At 37.5% G+C, this 15675-nt stretch overlaps 1 long non-coding RNA gene across 1 annotated transcript; it reads right to left on the bottom strand.

Annotated features, from left to right (window-relative positions):
• Positions 1–3958: 3958 nt before the first annotated feature.
• Positions 3959–14762, bottom strand: LOC143878660 (uncharacterized). Its single transcript, XR_013251073.1, has 3 exons — positions 14378–14762; positions 5050–5164; positions 3959–4766 (listed from the first exon to the last, which is right to left on the bottom strand). It is a non-coding gene; the product is annotated as an uncharacterized LOC143878660 (long non-coding RNA).
• Positions 14763–15675: the final 913 nt, after the last annotated feature.

The raw sequence follows: 15675 nt of genomic DNA on the forward strand, positions 1-15675 counted from the left end.
CCACAAATATACCCATTTTCACCCCACAAATGGACACCCTAGGTGATCCAATGGAGCCGATTTTTGGTGGACATCCTATCCATGAAACGGCCCATCAAATGAATGCTTTAGATGCCCCCCCCCCCCCCCCCCCCCAAATGTGGCCCACCCCTATTTCTGCACTCGAGCGCATAAACCCTTTTGTGGAAACGAGAATATTTTCTTAAGAAAAAAAAATCTAAAAGAAATGTTTTTCTTGTCATCCAAATAGGGCCTATAGAATCCAACAATGTATATTACTATAGAGAGCCTTCATTTAATATTTAGATATATTTTTTTAACAAAATTACAAAAATACTCTTATAATGTATACCTTACAAAATATGTAAGGGCTTTTTTGTAATCTGCTAGACCCTAGTCTAGAGGTAGGCGCTGAGAACAACTTAGGTAGAAACAGTGAAGAAAGACTTGATGGCTATGAACATAACAGAGAACATGACCTCGGATAGGAGAGAATGGATGAAAATGATCCATGTAGACGAACCCAACTAGTGTCAGGATTAGACTTAGTCAATTTGAGCCGGGTAGATTCTTTCACCTTCTTCATGAAAAGTTTCCAACGGATTCATTAGCCGACCCCAACTAGTTTGGGACAAAGGCTTAGTTGAGTTGAGTTGAGTTGCTAGACCTTAGTGAGATTCAAACATGTCTGCCGACATTGCAAATGAAATAAAATTTTCTAACCCTAATCGGATCCTTAAATATGGATCTATAAAAGGATCCATCAAATTAAAATTAGCACCCAAAATCTATTTAATTGTATCAGATATTGAGGATCGGTCGGTCCACCTGAGTCTATTGACATGACACCCCTACGTACCCCACGTTTCTGATTGTTTCTTGACAGCAAAATAACTCTATTAGAAAGGTGTAAAATAAGGAGTTGAGGGCCATTATTGAAACAAGGGTGATAAAAATTAGTATTATATTTGAACCAACCTTTCTTGTTAGTTTAAGATTTGACTATGGAGTTTGTTTAGAATTTGAAGTTTTATTTGTAATGGAAGTAAAAATATTAGTCTAATAGAGCTTTAGGTCCTATTGGTAGTTGTAGGCGTGGGCAGCAAGGTGAGAAAAACTATTGAAAGTACTGCTTAGAGCCTGAGACAATTGGCAAGAATCAGCCCTTGCTATTTCCTTTTTTTAATTCAAAAAAAATTCTAATAAAAAAATTCATTTCAACTAGGTTGGAATTAGAATACCACCTCATGTGGGTGGGAATCGGATTGCGGCATTCCCCCCTTTAATTCTGCGTCGGTGTCCATTCCGCTCCCTGAATTTTGATCTTTTTCTTGAACCAAACACTTGAATCAGGCGGAATCGGAATAAGATGCTGATTCGAGCCCCAGATTTCGGACAATCTAGATTCTAAATGCACCTTAATGTAAGGTCCACCCACATCCCTTCACCGTTAGATCTCGATCAAATGTTGATAAGGTCCACCCACTTTAGATAATTTTCCTTGTCTTTAATGTCTTCGTCGTTCCCAAGATATCTGTGTTTCTATGAAGTTGGAGAGGTGGTTGAGAAAATAGACCACCTCAAGTCCTCAAACAAATGAAGTCGAGAAAATGATATTGCCACACCCTTGACAATTGTTTTCAGTTGGCTCCATTGTACACATGGCATGCATGTTCATTAATTGGGTCCATTGATCTTACGGGCAAAGTAGGGAAAATGATATTGCCCTGCCGGCACGGCGTGGGAATTTCCTGATTTAAGCAGGACAGGGAAGTGGATGTGGTGGTGGGTCAAGGTGGCAAACGGGTCGTGCAAGGCATGAAACTTCTCGGCCCGATGTGGTCCGCGGGCCAGGCACGGCACGGCACGGCACGGAAAAGTTGAAGGTTAGGCACGGCACGGCCCACGGCCCACGGCCCGGGAAAAAAGCCCTAAATACTCACTTTTACACTGATTTTACCGTGTCGGGCCATGCTGTGCCGCTTGTCGTGCTGTGCCGTGCCGTGCCGCGGGTCTAAACACGGCCCGCGTCATTGTAGCTATCCGTGGCGTGCCGTGCCTTGCCGGGCCGCGGGTCGGCACGGCCCGTTTGCCACCTTCAATGGTGGGGATGGGATGGCTCTTGACCCGCCCCCGTCCCAACCCGCCCCATAATCCTCGTCTATAAAATTACATAAATATCTCTATAAGTGGTTGTCTTTTCACGAAGTGTTATATTTTAGTTTGGAACTTTGGATTTTTATTTAATAAACGTTTGATTAGATTAAAAAAGTAGAAATTGTTAAGGGTGGGCAATTTTGGCTTCATAAGAACTCAAAGAGGCATTGAAACAAAGCAATCCATTATTCTTTATTTTTTAGAAAAGTCTTTAAACAATTACGAAGGGGGAGATGATTTTTTCACCCCCTTTTAACGTGAATTGTGGGCATACTTTAACGCTTTTTAACGTCAAATCATGTTAAAAGGGGAGTGCAAAATCCTAAGCGAGAGAGGAGAGGGGTGGGGATCATCATACGTGGGATTTTATTGTGCGGACAGACTTCTCCATATAGTCCATGACTCTTTGAGGACTTGGACTTTAATGCATGAACACTTGGAACTTTGGGGACTTCAGCGGGGACCTTTTAGAGTCATGCAGACATTGAAATCACCTGTTAGTCATCAACAAATACATGAATTTAAAGTCCTAGAGTTTTAATAATCAATTTTTACTATGATCCCATAGATTTGTGGGCCCTACTAAAATATTTAAGTAATATTGTGCATTTGTGGGTCCTTTTAAAGTTGTAATTTCACTTTGGATAGGGTCATAGGCTCATCTATCTAGGCCAATAATAAGTTATTTGTTAGATTGATCTGGGCCGTTCACTTGATAGGGCTTGGTTTGGATCTCCTCTAGCCTCAAAATCAGGCCTGCTAGGACGGTGATTCGAACTGCCGGGCTTGGGTCGGATCTCCTTTGGAGGCCACAAGAGATCCAAAGCAAAACTTATCAAATGGACGGCTGAATCATTCCAAGGTGGGACACACTATATTTTTGTGGATGTGTCCTATTACATTTGTTCGGTAGGAGGAATGCTTTAGAAGGTGCAATCTTGATGCGCTATTACATCATGTGCCTCACCATTGATTGATCCAAACCATCAATTTGATAGGCCATATGTTGGATTCACCCACACCATATTATTGTTTGAGTTCTAATGTGTATACAATTTCTTTCTTTCTAATTAGGATCAATGTAATTTAAAATGCAACATGTACTTGTAATCAAACGGGTTTTTATTTGTAGAATAACCTTCAAAAATAGAGAATTTAATCTCAACCGGATTCAAAATAAATGAATGGCTGATTTAAGATCAACAGAGCTCGCATAGCATAGACCATCACCTCTCTGATTAAAGGATTTGGAAATATAAAATGCAGGAACTGATAAGTTGCAACCTCCAACTCAATTGAACCTCTATTACCAAGTTGGTCTCCACCAATCCACATAGATTGTGTGCTAGGGGGCCATGTTATTATACCATTGTTTGCTCCCATTAGCTGGAGTCATCAAAGTTCCATCTAACACGACCACTTCTTGAATAAAGTGGCCCTCCAGCGGTGCTCTACCCGGCTTCTGTCCACAACCTCAAATGAAAAATTTCCCAACTAGCAAGACAAATCTTAACAACTAGAACTAACCATCACAATGAGATAGGAAGAGCAAGGAACATAAAAGGAAAGGAAGGGAAACATGATAATAAAATGCAAAATCAAGCCACATGAGATAAGAAGAGCATACCACACTAGGCTTTCCATCGTATAGACATGAACTAGACAGTCAAACAAAAGCAACAAAGAATCCTATCCAGGCAATTCTGAACTAGCATGATGCATGTACAACCAAGGATAATGAGACACGATCTACATTCATGTCATATACAGAAGAGAAAATCATCTTTTAGCATATATATCATTATAGTAAAATGATGTAAGTGTCTTATCAAACCGTATGTCCAACAAAAAAAAACCATCTTCTTAATAGCACAAAACCCAAAAATCTATCAGTCTAAATAATGAACTTTCTCCTCATGCTATCAGTTATATGCTTCTACTTTCAGACTTCCATCTTATTAAAACCACAAAACCACAAAATACATCTTAATACCATAAAATGACAAAATCTATCGTCAAAGTAATCAATTTTCTCCTCAAGCTCTTAGTTATATGCTTCTATTTTCATACTTCCATCCTAGAAAATCCTTGCAAGTTTTCACGTCCCTCTGTATAAATTGTTCTTTGACCTCTGGGGTGTTCAAGAACTCATGGGCCCTATAAAGAAGGTCTCGTTCTAAGTTCGGAATCTCATTTAATGCCTTTTGCCAATTGGCATGGGCATCATTCTTCGGGTAAGAGCCTTCATTTCGCCAACTAGCTCAACAAATGAATCAACAAGTACTTCATTGTGGTACTGCATCAAGTCGTGCCCTTTGACGAGATGAAGTAATTCCCTCATTTTTATTCTTTTGTTGCATTGATGATGTGGTATACTGGGTAGGCGGCACATGCGAAGGTGCATCATCAACAAAGCCATCTCCACCATTGCCTATATCATCATCCAATGCAATATCAACAAAGTCATCTTCCCCATTGCCCATATCCACGCTAGCCTATGAAACCTGTGAAGTGTATGAACCAACTGTGAAACCTTGGCCCATGATTGTCTTCAAGTCCTCGAACTCCTCAATTGTCTTCATTCTGTAGTTGGTAGCCTCTGAGTGCGCCTATATCAAAGAAAGACAAAATTTATTCTTAGTTATAATTTTATAAAGCATAATACACTAAGTTGGAAACAAATTATATTCTTTCCATGATATAAGCATCCCAAACTTCCTCTGGGGCTGTAATTTTTTTTACTATCCCAACCAAGTCCTGAATTCGACACCATTAACTTTGCAATCGGTTTGTAAGTTCTTTTCCGCACCCTGGTCATATGTTTTGTTACATTGAAGTTTTAAATTTAACATTGCCAGGACTTTATTTGTGATGAGATTTTTGGAGAAAGACCCATCAATTTGCCTTGCCCCATTGTTGGCTTCATCTACGAGTTCCTAAGTAATTCCCGAGATTCTTGAGGACTCCATTGCTCGTATGCACCCTTGCCTCTTGCTGGATTTGAGATCTACAAACAAATTAGTACTCATTAGAATCTTGATAGTTTAATGTTTATTACAATTTATAAGTTAGAAATCAACGTCCATGTTTGAGAAACACATTATACATGAGATAACATTGGTATGAGAAACTCATAGTTGAGCTAATATGATGAGAAACACATTGAAAGAAGATATTCTACATGATAAATTCATAGATGAACTAATCTGATGAGATACTTGTTGGAAAATAATCTAGGTGTCAAATAGATTAGTTCAACAAAACTAGTGATATATTTAATTGAAATGAAATAGAGAAAGGGTTACCTTTGATGATCCCGAATGTAAACCGCAAATCCGTAACCAAAGATCAAAGCATATATGTGAGAAATTGAGAAGAATTTAGTGGTAGAGGCACGTTAAGGAATAACGCTACCCTTAAGATAGATTATCGCCCCCACCACGCTTGGTATGAAATCGGGTTCTCTTGCGACCTATCTCCAGGATACAACACCACTTTCTTTGTCGTTGACGGTGTGCACGCACCGGCTCAGACCTTGTGAACAACAATTTATGCCGAAAATTTGCCCAAATAAAATATAGTTTTACAAAGGCTTGCAAAGAAAGCTTTAAACTTGTAAAAATCACAAGTATATAAAAATGGATAGATAGAACAAGAGAGAAGAAGTTCTGTTTTGTGCATATGTATATGCACAAGAGAAATCACACGGATGAATTGTTGTATACACAAAGGAAGTATATATAGCCAACTATTCTTCCATCCCCAACGTCTCTCTCTTCATGGCAAAAATGGTTACAAAAAAGAAACATTAAAAATATTAAAGAGTGAATAAATTAGCAATTCAAATTATGCAAAACGTATATAATATTAAAAAATAATAAATGCTAGCAAAACGTTTGGGTTTTGATTCAAGCGGTCAAGGCTTTTAAAGCTTTAAAAATATTAAAATATCTAACAATCCCCAACATGAATTAAAATTCAAATCAAATATATTAAATCAAATATGGGCAACTTTGAAATATCATGCAATGGGTGAAGGTGTCTTGTGGACTTGAACCTCCACTTAGTGTTTATATATTTGAGTCTATTAAAGTTCTAAGTGAACTACGTCTTGAACTAAGAACTTTGAGTAATAGACCTTCATATATTACACACATGATATCGGCAATGTAACCGTGTTCTATCGGGGTAGCACATTTCGGCCATGCGCTGGTCCTGTTTCATGAGCGCTCTAGAGAACAACCCTTAATTCTCATAGGAAGCGGCCCCACTTCCACACTCATAGGTGAGTCCATCAAGGGTACCTGTAACCACGCACACCGCTTATAAACAGCTATAGACCCATTCAGAGCAAAGCTCTTCCTCCATATTGTTACAGTTAGTACTATTTACATCTTAGGGATAGACCAAGAGAAGTCTTTCAGTCTCTTGAAAATTTAAGTATAGTGCTTTCACCGATCACACGAATAACTTATTTTTCCCATTGAACCTAGTTCTTGGGATCTCCAGTCATATAGGTTGGGTTGCCGTTATTGGTGATTCTATTTGATAGGCTTTAGCCCCATCCCTCTTGATGTTTCAGCCACTAGCTTTTTAGCTAGTCCTTTGGGCAGTGGATCTGCCAAGTTTCTCTCTGACCTTATAAAGTCAATTGCAATCACTCCATCTAAAAGCAATTGCCTCACATTATTATGCCTCAGACGTATGTGCCTGGATTTACCATTATATGTTCTACTCTTAGCCCTTGCTATTGTAGCTTGGCTATCACAATGAATAGATATAGCTGGAATTGGCTTGCACTATAGAGGAATATTTGCTAACAGATTCCTAATCCATTCCACTTCTTCACCTGCTTTATCTAAAGCAATAAATTCAGATTCCATGGTGGAACGTGCTCTACATGTCTGCTTGGTAGATTTTCAAGCGACAGCACCACCACCCAAAGTGAAAACATATCCACTTGTGGATTTAGTTTCTTCTGAATCTGAAATCCAATTTGCATCGCTATATCCTTCTAATACAGCGGGATAACAACCATAGTGGAGTCCAAACTCCATTGTGCCTTTCAAATATCTTAAAATCTTGATAAGTGCATCCCAATGTTCTTGACTAGGGTTACTAGTGTATCTACTTAGCCTACTAACCGCGTAAGCTATATCTGGTCTAGTGCAATTCATTAGATACATTAAACTGCTTATAATTCTGGAGTATTCTAATTGGGATATACTTTTTCCAGTAATTTTCTTAAGTTTTGAACTAGGATCATATGGTACACTCAAGGGAGTACAATCAAATTTGTTAAATTTTCTAAGGATCTTTTCAACATAATGAGATTGTGTTAAAATAATCCCTTCTGAATTTTTAATTATCTTAATCCCTAAGATTACATCTGCCAATCCAAGATCTTTTATGTCAAAGTTCTCTGACAAAAGATTCTTAGTGTCATTTATAACATCTAGACTCGTACCAATGATTAACATATCATCGACATATAGGCATATCAAAACTCCAGAATTACCTTCAAATCTACTATATACACATTTATCAGAATCATTTATGGTAAAACCATTTGATAACACTACTTTATCAAATTTCTCATGCCATTGTTTTGGTGCTTGTTTTAAACCATAAAGAGATTTTATAAGTTTACACACTTTACGTTCTTGACCTGGGACTACAAATCCCTCAGGTTGTTCCATGTAAATTTCTTCTTCTAATTCTCCATTTAGGAAAGCGGTTTTAACATCTATTTGATGGATTTCTAAGTTATAGATAGCTGCTATAGCTATCAACATTCTTATTGTTGCAATCCTAGTTACAGGAGAATAGGTGTCAAAAAAATCTATCCCTTCTTTCTGTTTAAAACCTTTGGCTACTAATCTATGCTTAAATTTTTCTATAGATCCATCGGTTCTAAGTTTCTTTTTAAAAATCCATTTACAACCTATTAGTTTGCACCCATGAGGTAAATCCGTTAACTCCCATGTGTTATTTGACATAATGGATTCTATTTCACTATTTATAGCTTCTTTCCAGAAGTTTACATCCAAAGAAGACATAGCTTCCTTAAAAGTAGATGGATCATCCTCCACCAAGAAGGTATAAAAGTCAGAGCCAAAGTTAGTAGCTTTCTTTGCTCTTAGACTTCTTCTAGGTTCTATCTCTAGGTTACCTTCTTCTCTACCTCTTTTTCTTCCTTTAGGTTCTTGGTTTTTTATTTGAGGAATACCACGACTACTAGATGTAACTTCTGTTTGAGGTATTAGAGATTGACTCACACTAGTTTGTTTAAGAGGAAATACAGCCTCAAAAAATTCTGCATCTCTAGACTCTAATATAGTGTTTACATCAATGGAATTATGTTCAGATTTTACCACCAGAAATCTATAAGCTGCACTATTTTGTGCATACCCTATGAATACACAATCCAATGTTTTAGAACATAACTTTGTTTTCTTAGGGGGAGGTAAGCTTACTTTAGCTAAACACCCCCACACTTTAAGGTATTTAAGACTTGGTTTTCTACCTTTCCATAACTCGAATGGAGTTCCATTTTCATTTTTATAGGGTATTTTGTTTAGTATATGACAAGCCGATAATAAGGCTTCCCCCCACATGTTAAGTGGTAGCCCTGAACTAGTTAGCATGTCATTTACCATGTCAATTAGAGTCCTATTTTTTCTTTCTGCAACTCCATTTTATTGTGGAGAATAAGGTCCCTTCACCTCATGAATAATTCTATATTTTCTACAATATTCAGAAAATTCATTTGAGGTGTATTCACCACCTCGATCTGATCTAAGTATTTTAATTCTTTTTTCTAACTGATTTTCCACTTCAGTTTTATAAGTTATAAATTTTTCTAAAGCTTCATCTTTAGATTTAAGAAGATATACCATTGCAAATTTTGATTTATCATCTATGAAGGTAATAAAATATTTATTTCCTCCTCTAGTAATAGTGTTCTTTAGGTCGCAAACATCACTATGTACTAGTCCTAGAATTTCTGAATCTCTTTCTATTGATTTAAATAGTTTTTTGCTAAATTTTGATTGAACACATATTTGACACTTTGGTTTTTGTTCAATAGAAACATTTAGAATCTGTGGACCCCGATCTGAGGACGGGTGAGGGAACGGGTCCCTAACACTCTCTCTGGATCATCCACGTGTGAAGGAGAGCTCTACCAGGGAACTCTCGAAACGGATGCCACCCTCATAGCATAGCACGAGTGGCGATATATAAAAAAGAAAGAGATATGTCTTGATCCGGAGCCAGAGCTCGAAACCGAGACATACCTAAAATAAACTCAGAGTCGCCATCCATGGATATGCCATGGAACCCTAAAATCAAATCCTCTGTGCAATGGATAACCAGAAATATATATGGGTTTGTGCTTGGATACGAATGGAGAAGGTCTGAGAGCACCCCGAATTCGTCCGAGTGCAAGCACTTGGTCTCTTATGCTATTTATTATTAACTCCAAAGAAGTTTGGGTAAAAATCAGGTGAAATGAGAATAATCCTCAGGAATCGTCTACCTAAGCATGCATTTCCTGAGGATAAAGATAATAAACACATATAAAATAAAATGAAAGATGTGTCACCTAAGCATAGCTAGGTTATGAGTGACAAGCCTAATGGGTGTCTAAGTTCTGGTGGACATACACATACAAGCTACAGCTAAAGGTATAGTATCAGTACAAGAAAGTAAGAAAACACATCAAAACATAAAACACAAATCAATCCTATATATGACAGGACAAAACAAATCCTAACTCTAATGCGACTTGACTCGGACCAAGATGGCCGTCCATCCCAGCTGCTCTACGTATCCCGGCCTCGGGAAGAATCTGAGTCAACGTAGTTCGATGACCTATTCTAACTACGATGCCTAACCATCTAGAACCACTAACCTAGACTCGATCCACTAGACTCGACTGATTTTTAAAGCTTTTTGTATAACTGCTTAAATTCATGTGAATTATAATTTTTAGGACTCTCTATAAGTCCTAACTAATGCAAGTTGATTAGCCTTAAGCTAACGCAGGTGGGTCCTATAACCTATGTGTATCTAGGCTGTGCAACCTAATGAAAATCATGGGCTGACTATATGCTTCCTAGTCTAGCCATCGGTTCAACTAAATGTCTAACCGATCGACTCGAGGCCTCCTAACTCTAGGGACACTCACACGACAGGACACACCATATCATCAAATCAGGACAGACTCCTAACTCTAAAACAAACCAAACGGCTAGGACAAACTCCTAACTTTAGGGGAAGATCTCTTTGAAAAAGGTTTTGAAGAAGTTTTTGCATTTTTGGAAGGTTTGACAAATTTATTTTTAAAGGTTTGGCTGGACTTGGGATAAAGATCCCAAGCTGCACTACGTACCTCGTGAAAGAGGATCAAGCCAATGTAGTTCGAAAGGAACTCTCCTAATTATTACCTCTAAAACACTTAACAATTTAGGCTTTTTTTAAAGATTTTTCAAATGTTTTTTATGTTTTAAATTTCTAATGTTTTTGAGTTTTAAACGTATTCAATGTTTTTGGGCTTTAAAGCTTTTTATATGTTTTTGGATTTTGAATTTTTGATGTTTTTAAATTTTTAATTTCTGATTTCAACCTTTTGGTCAAAGACCTAAGGGAAAATGCAATGCAACACCCTAGAGCCAAACCCTAGGGCTATCAGGGGAAACCCCTAAACCGAATAAGCTAGCTATCAAAAGTAATGAGATGATCTAAGATCACAACTAAACAAAGCTTTAATAAGACTGTGCTAATCTCTAAAGAAGAGAAAAGACACCAAAACTAAAGAGAAACTCCCTCTAAAAACACTACCAAAAGCGAAGGTAAATGAGTCAAAGACTCTCAAATAACGCTCCTAAAAGGACAGATGAGTCAAGGACTCTCTAATAACACTCTCTAAAGGACGAGCGAGTCAAAGACTCTCTAACAATGCCAACCAAAGGACGAGCGAGTCAACGACTCTCTAATAAAAAAACAGTAAGGAAGATAAATGAGCCAAAGGCTCTCTAATACTACAACTTAAAGGAAGAATGAGTTAAATACTCTCTAAAAGGAGCTGCTCTAATATAAGGCTGGGTAAGCCTTCTAAAAAAGGAAACCTTCTAAATGAGACAAGGCTTGTCTCCAAATAGGGGCTCTATAAATGAGGCAAGGCATGCCTCCTATGGGTATACTCCCTACCAAACTAAAGCGACATCCCTAAGGGTAGGTCCAAAATGAGGCTTGTCTTCAAAAGAGAACTACCTCAATGAGACAGAGTGTGTCTCCTAGCATGGGACTCGCTAATAAGACCACAATGGTCTCCTAAATGAGAAAGAGAAAATACCATCTAATGGTTTCTAAAAAAAACCCAGAGAAGTCTACTAAAATAGAGAGGGGGACACTACTTGGACCAAGCAAGTCCCCTGAGGTTGGGCTAGCTCTATAGAGACACAAATTGTCTCTCTAAAGGGGAGGCTCCGACTATCGCCATCATTGCCCCCTTTGCAATGAATAGAGAACCAACCTCCGAAGGTAACCAAAAGACTAGGCAATTGCCTCAAGTACTTACAACATGCAAAGGAGCGGGTTCTAATCAAAGACAATATATCATAACATGCAAACTTAGCTAAATTACAATTATAAAGCCTACAAACTGCAGGACAGTAATTATGCATTGATGGATATCAGATATGTGCATTTTAATTCACCTAAAAATCACCATTACAAAGTAATAAAACTATGGGACAGCAGCTATGCGATGATGGCAGCAGATATGTGTGTTTTAATTCACCTAAGATCATAGTTACCAAGCTTAGAAACATAGGACAACAGCTATACATTGATGGCAGCAGATATGTGTGTTTTAATTCACCTAAGATCACAGTTACCAAGTTTAGAAAAATAGGACAGCAGCTATACATTGATGCCAGCAGATATGTACGTTTTAATTCACCTAAGATCACAGTTATCAGGCTTAGAAACATAGGACAACAGCTATACATTGATGGCAGTAGATATGTGCGTTTTAATTCACCTAAGATCACAGTTACCAAGCTTAGAAACATAGGACATCAGTTATACATTGATGGCAGCATTTATGTCAAAACAGGTGCCAAAATCATGGGCTGGATTTATGCCAAAACAGTGCCAAATTATGGACTGATTCATGGGTTGAATCTGCACAAAAACAGGGGTTGAACTGTGCTTAATCATGAGTTGAAATGTGCTAAAACTGGGGCTGAAATAAAAGTGGATGAATTGCCCTAGGCCTGTCATCAAACAGGGCTGAGCTATTGTGCATAAAATGAGGAGAATTTGAGTAGCAAAGGTAATGGAATTAAACTAACCATATTCCACTTATTTGACCATTTAGACTTTTAATGAAGAATCACAGCCTACAGGCTATGACTCATGACCTTGAAGGAACCACTTCCACACATTAAATGAAATATGAGAACCCCGAGAACCCCAACCTACCATGAGACTTTTATTCCCAATTTGCAACACCATCACTCTCTTATTTTGACTAGAGAATCTAATAACGAAATCACTTCAAATGCATACTACCCCAAAGATATGAATTAGTGTTTCAAAACAATAAAATAATATAATAAAAATCTTTCAGCTAACAATTAAATATTTAACATATAAAATTAATCCCAAAAACAGTCAACCCATCTCAACTTTTCATACCTTGAAACCTTATCATCATCTGTTAATGTAATAAATGGTAAAGAAATGACACTGATTTTCATGTTTTACCTCTAATGACTAACTAGATTATGTGCAGCAGCATCAAACAATCAGTTTAAATTGCATGCTACAATTCTACATACATTTTCCAACAAACGAGCTAGTTATGTTATGCCATATCATCACAGATTCAGCTGAACATCATGAGCAGACACATAGACACAACTGAGATGAAAGGGGATATATGCTTGATGGTGCAAGATACTAAAGAGGATAAGAATATGATCTCTTGAGTTACTAAACAAAAACTCATAACAAGAACACTCCCAAACAAATAAAACTGAGGCCAAAGAGTAAGCCTAACTGAAAGTAATAATGACAAAGTATCTACATTCAAGCTTTAAATATTATAAATATTACAAAATCAGTTTAAAGAAGATGAAAACCACCAAAGGCTCATTTTGATGAAAATTCATATAAGCTAAATATTCCACAGGGCGTAGCACCAAAGGAACAAACACAAGAATCATACTCCAACGCTACATGGGGATTCCTAAATTAGAATAACACCTCCATACTCACTTAAGACACATTAGGCACAAGATTAAAGTAACATTTGGATCAAATGCAGCCTCAAATGTTAATTATGTGAGTTATCAATCTATTATCAAGGACAAAGACTATACCTATTGCAAGAAGAGCAGCTCAGTCATTATTCTACCACTATTCAATGAACAACACAAGACATAATAAGAGAACAAATACAAAATGTTCTATAATAGACCTTAGCCCCATTCCAAGGAACAAGAGCAAATCTCAAAGCATTATAAGTGTAAATGTCCTTGAATGGATAATATTACCAAAATCAATTGATCTGTAACTAGATGGGGATAATCCATTAAACCCCTAACCATTTGTTATTATAACGAAAATCCTTAGACCAAATATTTGATAAATAGTAGCAGCACAATTTATTAAATGCAGAGCACAAAATCATTAAATGATATCATGAATCCTTTGACGAAAAGTGGTTCAACTAACAGTTGACATCATCAAATATCAACAACAAAATGAAAGACTAAGATAGGCATTATCATATCTTAACAAAGAAAATGCTACTACACCCATTTTAGTACCTGATCTTATTAATTTTCAAAGAGAAGCAAAATAACAATATTTATACATCAAACCAAAATCCCACATCCAAGCAGTTCATGGATTTCTTACTGTGTTGGAAAACTACCAAATCGAACCAATAAAAAAATCAAAATTATATTAAGAAAATTCGTAAAAGACCTTTTGATTCATCAGATAGGAAAGATTCATAGCAAGATCAATAACTCCATTCATTCACCATTTCATAACATAGTCCAGAAAAATGAGACAAACATAAAAATCATTATCTGAATTATGACAAAGATAAGTGAAGAAATCAAATAAGGATCGAAGATATACATATCAGATCTAAATTACTGCATATAGAAAAATTACAGAAGACAAAATAAAAACTTACCTGACTGAAATTGATCAAAATTATTAATGAAATTCTCTTGATTCTTAGCTGTTGAAGAACTCTTCTACGCTCGATCTAGCGATTTCTTCAAAATTCCACCTTAAATCGGAGAAGAAACTTTGAAACGGCACTTGGAGAAAAAGGAGATCGGATTCTAGCCGTGGCAACGAAGGTAGCTAGATCCGAAGAAAGCAGAGGAATGGCGGAACTAAATCGGATCTCAGGCGAGATCGATCGGAAGATAAGAAAAACCGAGATCTCTTCTCAGATATGAGATCTCAGATCTGAGATTTCCCAGATTTCTCTCACTCTTCTTCACAAATCTCAGAAATTCCTCTAATTTCCCTTTTCTCAGATCTCTCTCTCTCCCTCTCAAAAATTTCGACGAAAATGAACTCTCTTCCTTTTGATTTTTTTCGTTTGGGTTTTTATATTAAAAAAAATGGTTACTGATATTAGCACTACTCACTGATGGGCGCACAAAATGTGCTAAGCGCGCGAACTTGGACGAGACTCGGACGGGATCATGCACCCCCCTTTTCATGTAAAGATGATATAGTTGCCTCCTTTTCCCGCAGACAACCCCCTTTTCAGATGTATTCACTCCCCTTTTTGGTCTGCACTGCGCACACTCTCTCGGCTCGTTTACTGAGCAAACGCGCTCGGATCTCGACGAAATTTTATGGAGACCTTAAGCTACTCCAAGGTTCAATTTGGGACCCCAGCTCACTGATTTGACGAGGCTTCGCACAAGCAACGCGAACTTGGGTCCGGTCAAAATGGGGTGTCTACAGAATCATACCTAAATTCTTCATCCTTTTGATAGATTGAGAATTTACATGTCCTAATCTACCATGCCACATATCATACGATTCAATAATATAAGCAGAAAAATCAAAAAATTTATTGATTTCATTGATGGATACATTGAGCTTGAATAAACCTCCACAAGCATAACCCTTTCCCACAAACATCCCACCCTTGGTGAGAATAAACTTATCAGATTCGAAGACGAGCTTGTAACCGTGCTTGTTCAACAAGTTGCCAGAAATTAAGTTCTTCCCGACTTCTGGAACATAGAGAACTTGGTGCAGTGTGAGAATCTTGCCAGAAGTAAGTTTGAGATCAACCTTCCCTTTCCCCATGACCTTAGCCGTTGAGGAGTTACCCATGAAAAGCATTTCGCTTTCATCTACTTGATGATAGGTGACGAACGCACTTCTGTCACAACAGACATGTATAGTGGCTCCAGTGTCTACCCACCAATCACTCACATTGAACACCATGTTCACTTCAGA

The sequence above is a fragment of the Tasmannia lanceolata genome, unplaced genomic scaffold, assembly GCF_043159265.1.
Source record: "Tasmannia lanceolata isolate RefF3 unplaced genomic scaffold, GAP_Taslan_0.1 ptg000006l, whole genome shotgun sequence".
Classification (NCBI taxonomy): Eukaryota; Viridiplantae; Streptophyta; class Magnoliopsida; order Canellales; family Winteraceae; genus Tasmannia; species Tasmannia lanceolata.